This window comes from Asterias rubens, chromosome 1 (genome assembly GCF_902459465.1).
Source record: "Asterias rubens chromosome 1, eAstRub1.3, whole genome shotgun sequence".
Classification (NCBI taxonomy): Eukaryota; Metazoa; Echinodermata; class Asteroidea; order Forcipulatida; family Asteriidae; genus Asterias; species Asterias rubens.
In genome coordinates this window covers 19210874-19220653 of record NC_047062.1, presented here as the reverse complement: position 1 = coordinate 19220653, position 9780 = coordinate 19210874, and positions in this window count along the sequence as shown.

Below are 9780 nucleotides of genomic sequence, written 5' to 3'. Positions count from 1 at the left end.
ATATATCATTGCAAAGCTGAACTGTTCCTCTTTACAATGATACCACATTTGCAATGATTACATGTTGCTGGACTTGACCACGTTAATGAGAATGAGACAAAGTCACAAATCAAATGTGCCAAAATTAGAAATTTGTGTTACTGTGTGAACAATCAAATTGACACTGTAATTCAAACAAGCAAGACAACTTACTGATCTTAATCCACTTTATTGAGACAAGAAGTTTGGTATAGAGCAAGACAACTTACTGATATTAATACACTTTATTGATACAAAAAGTTCAGTAACAAGTGGATGATCCGAGGCGTTGATGACAGCCTGGCACCTTCTCATGCTGCACACAAGTCTTGTGATGCGCTGATGATGAGGGATGGCGTTCCATTCTTCATTAAGGAACCTGGTTAGGTCAGCCACAGTTGATGTGTTGGTGGTTCTGGCGTGGACAGCGATGCCAAGCTGGTCCAACAGATGTTCCATGGGATTCAGGTTTGGACTGTTAGCGGGCCAATCCATGCGGTGCACCCCAACATTTTTCGGGTAGTCAGTCACCGGTCGGGCTCGATGGGGGCGAGCGTTGTCATCTTGAAAGATGGCATTGGATCCAAGAGTCTTCAAGTATGGGACTGCATTCGGCTGTAGAATATCGTCTTGCAAATACCTATTAAACAAGGTGTTTTTCATGAGATGAGGGTTTATGTCCGATGAGCTCACTGGTGCAAACCATTTTGTAAGCCATTTATGGTTCTGAAAAGCTTGATCGGTTTGATTATTGAGCATTACCTATTGACCATCCACAGACAACGGTAATTTTGGCACATTTGATTTGTTACTTTGCCTCATTGTTATTCGTGTAGCCAAGTTCAGCAACATGTAATCATTGCAAATGTGATATCATTTTAAAGAGGAACAGTTCAGCTTTGCATTGATATATACCATATACAAAGAGAGTATTAAATAATAACATATATACTGGAATGAAAAAAGTTTCCTTACTTTTTGTGAGCAGTTTAGATAGAGAACCTATCATTAGGAAACCTACACGGTAAAGTCAGGGGATAGAACTTTTGACAAAAATCAGTAACAAACCATCAGAGCATTTTACTCTTATCTCTTTGTTGTTGCAGAGTATTTCAGTATTATCTCGTGTTTTTTTTTATAGAGCATGAAATGAATTTCATAAGTGATCACTCGCCTTATTCAATTTGACTTATGAATCAGTACAAACATTTTAATTCACTCAGGCATGGTGGGATGTTGGGGCGGGATAAGTTTCATGCTAGGAGTGGCTTAAAAAGGTTGACTACTTAGGCTATGTCTAATCTTTAGGCTAGATAACTTGACTCTCATAGAAAACTTAAGCATGAGTTAGTGACAACCAAAAGTTGCAATAACTTCAACTGTATTCATTTAACACTGGTTTTATTTACCCGGGATGGAGTGGGTAGGTTTAAAGGTTAAATTTGTATCGCTTGTGACTACTTGGAAGAAAGATGATTGTTGATAGTTCCGTTCATCATATAAAACCAACAATATGTCCATTTTCATTCTATTCAAAGAATAGATTTTATTGGCCCATTGTAAGATTTGTACCATCTTTCACAGAAGAAATATCGAGTCAGCAAAGTCAGGTAAAGAAGTTTGAATTTCAAAATTGTGTAAAGTTGTCAGTAACACTTTCATGGGTCACTCTCACTGGTCTTGTTTTATTGGGTGTTTATTGTACGTTTCTCTTGATTGCTATCCAACACAATTGCAATTGTCCGATGTATATTGTGTTTCTTGTTAAATGTTAACATTTCATATACAGGACAGATCATACAAACATTTGATTGAATAGTTTGAAGACGCCTTGAGGCTAAAAGTTTTCCAGAGTTTAATGCCCCACCCAGTTCTGATGGATCCTTATGTCGGTTATCAATCTATCTTGGGTTTTGCCTTCCAGAGCCCCCATGAGGGACTCGACTTCCCCCTCCCCTCCTCCCCCCTTCTCCCCCTGTATCTTCGCCCCTAGCATCTTCTAGTTCCCCCATGGGTTACCCCAGGAGCATCTGTATTCAGCCCCCATTGGAAAGCGGTCGTCCAACCCCCCTCTTCCCATTCTCTCTGTTTTGCCGGCCATTTGTTCCGCATCCCTGATCTTAGGATGATTCCTGGGCAGGCCTAGGTGGGCCCGAGGGACTCCTCATACCCTCATCTGTATGCAGATCATGGGCTATCTAGCAGGCCCTTCACACTGTGTGTACCCCTGGCTGGTTCATAGTCTCCACACAGACAGGTCTGCTCCTCCTCCTCCCTGCCGAGGTCGTGTGGTGGCCTCATTCTCATTTTGAATTCCAACCGAGTTTCTTTTGGGCTTGTATTTCATGGTTAAATAAACCTTACAAATTAGGAAGAAATACAGTTACATACGCTTTAATAATCAGGTCAGAGAATTACACATGAAACATCTGAATACTTTGTGTGAATTGTTCGTGTTACGTTTAATCATAGAGAAAGGACCACAGAAGGAGTTCGAACTTCCTAACTTCAGAGGAAACACGTTCGTCGCCGCTAATCCGTTGCAGTCTTATGTTATGTTAAAAAAATCATCCATTCATCAATGTATCACATAATTTACTTTCAAAAGTTGCTGTATGGTGTTAGTTTGGGGAAACATATCCGCATTTCAAATATGTTTTTTGTAGACTCAACTCATCATGGCAGCTCAGCCTAGCAATTGTGTATTTTCTTGAGGACAAAAAAACCCTGCAACCTGAAATGATTGATCATTATGCCAACTCTACACCACCAGTTTGAGCTTTCAATATAATCTAAACCTATGTTCCCGATCTTGTTATCTCCCTTTAAATTTTTAAAAGAAACAAGCACGGAAGTCAAGTGAGACATACGGGCTCTGAAAACTGCGCGTCAAAGACTTGCGCGCACCGAGACAATTCAACCAGACAAGTAGAGACTGAAAGATCCCAAGTCAGATACCACATGACACACCAAAGTGTCAAGTCTCATTAAGCAAAACCAACTCTCCGACAGGATGGTGGGCTACAAGGAATGGAGAGGGAAATTAAGCCTCGACTCGCCCTAATTGCTCAAAATTAAAAGCATATACAAAGCAGTTTCCCCCCTCCTTTTGGTTTATAAGGGCTTTCTGTGAACACCCCTCTCCTTAGAGCAGAAGTAAGCAGTTACCTGCTTTTTTGGATCTGCTGGGAGGCTGCTCACATGACGAGGGATTATTGGTGGGTCCCGGCTGAGGGAAGTTTGAGCGACTACCATCTGTGAATGAGTCAGGGAGTAAACATTAATACTACCGGGAATGAGCCAACCTGTAACCGATAGCTGGATCTGTGCACATACATCTTGAGTCATTCAGGAAGCCACCCTCAATTTGCTGCTCGCCCCTGGAGGTTGATTTATAAACGACCCTGTTCTCCCCCTGCCCCTCCCCCTAACCCCCCTCTGTGGTGTTAAACTGTGTGTGTATGTTTGTATGGTACGCGCTGATACACATTCAAACTGGGGACCTATAACAAAAGAGGACAATAGGGTCCACAGTTGGAAAACCTGTACAAAAACAATGGGAGTATAAACAAAAGAAAGGCAGTAGGTGGTCCACGGTTGCAGGCATATACAAGCTTGGGTGTGTTTGTGAGATACACGCTGAGGGATGTGTGGGGGTCTCTGTTATGTGGGGTCCCTTGAGCATGTTGTGAGAGGTATTTACCAAGAATGAACAAAATATTATTGTACGTGAATTACAATTTCCAGGGATTACTATCTATAGGCCCTATTTCCTCCTACTATTTAACGAGAATCACTTTGTCTGACAATGTTCATGAAATAATTACTCTTCTGATCATTAGTGTTTGGTTTCCCAATACTTTATTTTAACGGCTGTCATTGTCCAGAATATCAAAATGACCTAAACTTTCCTTTCAACCCATACCGTACTCTTTGAGGAACTGAGAGGTTGCTTCACTCCAGAAGCAAATTATTCCACACTGACCACAAGTTATATTAAATACATTCCAGTACAACAATAATAAATGTTCAAAAGTGGAGGTAGGCTATAACTATCCACATTTGAAACAATGGGATGCTAGAAGTAGGTAGTTTGATTAAGGGCATCAATGTGTGGTGAAGAGGTTTTCAACTAGTGGTTTAATCCCAACGAGGCCTGCTTCTTGATAATTTTACCGAGACAAAGTCGAGGTAAATTATCAAGAACCAACAGAAAACATAATGAGTTGTTCAAAGTACCTTTGTGGAATGGTTGAACTTTGAAATCCTCCTCTAAAGTCAACAAACTTCTGTTACTACACACTTGCTAAACAGGCACATTGAAGCTACAACTGTATGTTTCTGGTTAATCTGTGGAACTTTTGAACAACGTGAGGCCAAAGTAGACATAGTAGTTATGTTTGTTTAATCATGTTGCAATTAAACAACTGAACAAAAGTCAAGTAAATGTACATTTTGTACAAATAAAATTATCAGATGTTGTGAGTTAACGTCTGTTATATTGTGCCTACACACTTGCTAAACAGGTAGCTGCAACCCAAGTTTGAGTTGATCTGTAGAACTTTTGAATAATTTGATTCCAAAGTAGACACAGTGGTTTTTTGCTTTATCATGTTACAATTAAACACTGAACAAAAGTCAAGTACATGTGTCATGTATGCAAACAGTTGTTTTGATTGTTTACATGGTTTTTGTCACAGCATAGAAGCATATTTTGGGGAATATTAAAGGAACACGTTGCCTTGGATCGGTCGAGTTGGTCTTCGAAAAGCGTTTGTAACTGTTTGTTATAAAATGCATATGGTTAGAATGATGTTTTAAAAGTAGAATACAATGATCCTCACAAATTTGCCTCGAAATTGCGTGGTTTTCCTTTTACTTTGCGAACTAACACGGTCGGCCATTTATGGGATTCAAACATTTGACTCCCATAAATGGCCGACCGTGTTAGTCGACGAGATAAAAGGAAAACCACGTAATTTCAAGGCATATTTGTGTGGATCATTGTATTCTACTTTTAAAGTATCTTTCTAATCATATGCATTTTATAACAAACGGTTACACACACATTTCAAAGACCCAACTCGACCGATCCAAGGCAACGTGTTCCTTTAAATCATTTGAAAGAGCTGATTCATTCAACATATCTTAAAACCAACCTGTTTTTAGTCTCATCAGAGTAAACACCCATGTTCCTATGAATTTATAATAGAAAACAGTGTTTTGGTTTACATTGTTTGATAATTGGGGGAAAAAATAATGAGAAAAGCTTAGCCCAATGTTCTCATAAAAAGTGTCCAATACAAATTGTTTTAATGATTAAAAAAAAAAAACTGTTTTTTCCTTGAGGAGTGGTATCAACTAGTCAGGGACATCTTTTTGATTAATTGTTTACCCTTTTTGTTATACTGAAACTGCAATATTGACTTCCACCCAGAAATGATGTAGCCTAGAAAATGTTCATTTCTAAAATAAAGAATGGAATTTGAAGGATAAATTTACAAGATTACCACCTATTTACTTGTGCCTAAGTATAAAACAATGCACTACCAGGTAAAAGTCAATATTCTTGTGGATGGGAATATTTTCAAGAAAACAAATTAATAACCCTTACTCTCTGTGTTTTGTTACTTATGAAATTGTTGTTACTTGGTCCATTTCTAGACATAATCATCCTCCTGTACAACAGCAAGAGGTACACCCTAAATTAATTGTCATACTGCTCAATTGTTTTAAGACATGTTTGCCATATAATGAAACACACATGTTTTATTTACTTGTCTTCAAATTCTGCGGTCATCTGATGTGAAATAAGCTTTGTAATTGGACAGGGCTTATAAGACTTGCGCTCAGTCAATTGTCTACAGCCTTAAGGCATTCATGACTCCAGTTACACCTATTAACAATTCATTGTCAAAATGTCTCAGTTAGGGACAAAAGGCATGCGCCAGATCAGTTTCAGTCTTCATTTTGTGAATTACTGCATAACCCAATGGACCGGATCAATCGGGGACTCCTACATCGGGATTATATTGGAGTGGTAGGTTTATAGCTAGAGGGAAAGTCAGTCAAAGCTGTATGGGTTTCATTGCCATTGTATATGGCCACTTATGAACAAAACATTTTGTTACAAAAGCCCATTTTACACGACAAAAAAATTAACCAATGTCCTTTTTGCTACTATCTTTATTGACACTGATTGTTTATTTGTCATGGGTGATTTGCTTTAGCGAGCTTTCACTTGGCTAAAGTGAAAAACTAACGATGTTTGTCGACATGCTAGTGCATACATCAATAGTAACCAGCGAACAAGTGATAAATAAATACCAGAAAAAAACAGATAATACTACCAGTGTTATCATGTCTTTGTAATTGTTTTGCAAGTATTCTGTGGGCAAAATCCTGGCTCAGAAATATTAATGGAAGAGTTGTGCAATATTTTGTCAAGAAAGGTTCTTGGTGAATTCTTGTAGTGTGTGTCTTACCTATTGTGTTGATGAAACAACATGCTAGCTAAATTCTTGCATGTAGCTCATAACAAATGTTCCTATCGACTGACCACTATAGGACAAATGCTATGTTGTACACATAGCGGATAACAAATGTTCTTATTGGCTAGCTAAGCTGCCTTTTTCAGAACCTAATTAACATGCACGCTAGTGTTTTTCAAAGGGGATTTCCCTGGTACTGCGAGCGCATCTTGATGTGTGTTTACTACACGTTTTATTGGCGTTAACAGTAACATAACTTTTATGTTTTGTTTTGCTAACCAGTCTAGTTATGTCACTTGAAGTGAAAGTATTTGCATTTATTATACATAATAAAATAATAGTTAGATAGTTTAATATAAAGGTCGGTGATTTTTGTCTTCTCAAAGAAGCAAGTCTCTTTCTATGGTTGATTTTTATTTGTTTCTCACAAATTCTTTGTTGAACAAAGTTAAGAAATTACCTAAAAAAAAGAGCACCAGCATAAATGGTTACAATTCTAGTCAACAATTATGACAATTAATTACATCCCGATGCACACGCAAAATGGGAGATTTCATGCAAGACGTCATTCAATAAACAAAGGTTCCTTTCACACAATGATTTTGTGCATGTCCTTAGCAAAAACTTCCGCTGGCGGAGGATTTTGTCGTAGATCCGGACCTCCAATAAAAAATTAGCAATGTTTGAGAAGATTTCACTGGGGACCCTGGACAGTCCAAACATTGCTGTCCTTTCACTCAAAGTACAGTTTGTAAACAGTTCACAACCATTCCAAAATAAAAGCAAGGAACCACTGCTAAAATGGTATTTCGTGAAAAGGGCTAAAGACCCTATGCAAAAGTATTGTATACTCTTGGTGTCTACTTTATGCAATTCCATTGATTGATATTATGGTGTTTAGAAATCATAAAGAGAAATGTTTTAATTAAGAAATGTGATGAGCTCCACCAGGGCCTTGCCCTTTTTGCCATTTTCATGAGCAATGCACTTCCCTCCCTCAAATTGAAAGCATGGTATATTCCTCGTCAGATTATTTACAAAGGATGGCCAAATACTCAACATGCTTTCTCATATCGCCTTTAACAGCTGGGTAAAATTGTGGAGCAGCATCCCTGGCACTCTACAAATACAGCGTTCTTTCTGCTGCGGCCCCCTAAAGCCAACAATGGAAATGGTACATTAAGAAGACAAACATGTCGGGTACGGCCTAAGTTTGGCCAGCTCATGGGTCTGCATGTCGAGCAATTACTTGCTGGTTCCTCGGGAGGTTTCAAGTGACAACTGAAGGGTTTGGTGGTGACGCACACTCGTAAAAAGGGCAAATATCGCTGCCACTCACGGGCCAATCACAGGGCCAGAACAAAATTTGGGCCGCGCAGATCTGGTTTTGCCCCTGCTGCAGCGGCCGAAAAGAGGATATGCTGATAAGGGTGCATCTTTGTGTAAGCTATGCTTGGACTGGTACAGAATAGGCTGAGTGGTGTGGGCGTCAGCAAATATAACCCTCCACGTAGTGGTACGATAGTGTGCATTGCAGTCTTCCGTGAGCTTTCCATCCATTTGGACCCTCACCAGTAGTCAAAGCAGATGCAAGTTGTTTACCGAGGACTTGTTCTCGCTGAGGGAAAATGGATGCAGGGCTGCGCTGCAAACCTGCCCTTGACTTTCTGTGTCCCCAGCAAACATATCCCACTAGTACTAGGCCATGAATTATTTTCTCTCGACACAGTTTTTTTGCCTCACTCATATCTTTCTCTTTTTTTTCTAAGTTTTTGTCAAATTTAGGTCAGGTTTCCCAAGCTTTTGGATGGGCTCAGTGTGTGGGTAATCCAGCTAGTGTGTTTTGAGCTGAGAGGGGGGGGGGAGGTGGAGTTCTTGAGAGTAATACATGGGACACAGATGTATTCTGAAGTACCCACTCATTAAATGCAGTCATTGATTCACCAGTGTGGAAGATGCTCCGTGTAAATTTGCCTAATCAATGCCCAGACCCAAACTAATGGCTAATGGTACAAGTATAAGGAACGAAGTAAAAAGGTAGGGAGCCGGAGGGTTTAAGGCATCGGACTTTGTTTGTGGACTAGCTTGTAAATAAGCACAGGTCCACTCTCAGGAAGGGGAACCACTTATCACAGACTGGTATATTTGTTTGCTGCACACATACAGGTGACAATCGTAGAAAGGTGGGAAGGAGAGGAAAGTTCAGGGTTTCTGGAAAAACAAACATAAAAAATACAGATTCTTACACTTTTCTAGTCTGCGAAAACCTTTTGCCTAGAGTATAAAGGTTAGTAAATCTGTATTTTTATTTTTTACTAGTCTCTCATTGTGAAAACCACTACCAAAGCTTTATGTACATCGGTAAAGGATAATATAAAACACAAACTATAATTCAGTTACAAACTGTATACAAGCTATTAGAAGACAATTTACAAAAGCAAACTTTCTATTTCAATGATTACAAGGACAAAACTTACTATTCTAATGAATACTTAAAAAAAGTTACTATTTTAATCAATATTGAAATTGTTATCTGAATTCTGTCCATGATTTGATAAACTCTGGTATTTTTATATGAAAAAAAACAAAAACCCAGTCATTCAACATGATATTCCTTTTCTTCATCATTGTTTCTCTGTGAGGTTAAACTGACTTGGTGTTTGTTAGGAAACATAAGTCTCCCAACACAAGGTCTGCATAGTTTTTTTTAAGACACTAGACATCTTTGGTAATTTAAAAAAAAAAAAAAAAAAAAACTGCTTGATTTTGAGATCTGAGGTCTCAAAATAAAATTTGTGGACAATTATTTCTTTCTCGAAAAACTACGTTACTTCAGAGGGAGCCATTTCTCACAATGTTTTTATGCTAACAACTATTTTGAGTAATTACCAATAGTGTCCAGTGCCTCTAATGCTTAAAGAAAAATGAGAATAGACACAACTTTACATCAATCTTGATAAGACTGCACTTGAATCAATTATAGACAGAAAGGATTATTTCTGTAAAAAAATAAATACAAAAAAACCTCAATGTTGTGGTAAACGAAGACAAAAAACCCAGCAACAATGTTGTGGTAAACGTAGGAATGGCATGTTCCACTTCAATAAGGATGAGTTCAGTCAATATTGAAGCAAGGTTTGCAACTGACATTTGTGTAATCACTCAATCTATCTCAATGGTCGTGGACTTTAATCCCTGTCTGGCATTATTTAACTACTTGGCTATAATTGCAGGGATTTTGTTATATATTTAATTATGAAAATCAGACATT